The sequence below is a fragment of the Arachis ipaensis genome, chromosome B09, assembly GCF_000816755.2.
Source record: "Arachis ipaensis cultivar K30076 chromosome B09, Araip1.1, whole genome shotgun sequence".
In the NCBI taxonomy this organism is placed as follows: domain Eukaryota; kingdom Viridiplantae; phylum Streptophyta; class Magnoliopsida; order Fabales; family Fabaceae; genus Arachis; species Arachis ipaensis.
Window position 1 is genome coordinate 10,714,648 of NC_029793.2, and position 335 is coordinate 10,714,982.

Sequence of the window (335 nt, forward strand, 5' to 3'; positions counted from 1 at the left end):
TATTAAAATAATTTTAAACCATGAAATTAAAGTTTAAATATAAATCATTTTTTTTCGATAGAATAGAATTTTTCTATCATGTTAAAAAATTTTCCAAACGTAGTCTTAAAATTTGTGAAGTTTTTATTAAATAATGACAAATATTAATTTGTCTAATTTTTTACGAAATTTTGTTATAAGAATTAATTTGTTTAAAATAAAAAATTTAAAGACTGATTTAGTCGTTAAAATTTATTTATAATCAAATTATTTGACTAAAAAATCAATAAAAATTGATTTCAGATATTACACTAAAATTAATTTGAAGGAGGAAGGAAGAGAATTTTGAGATATAA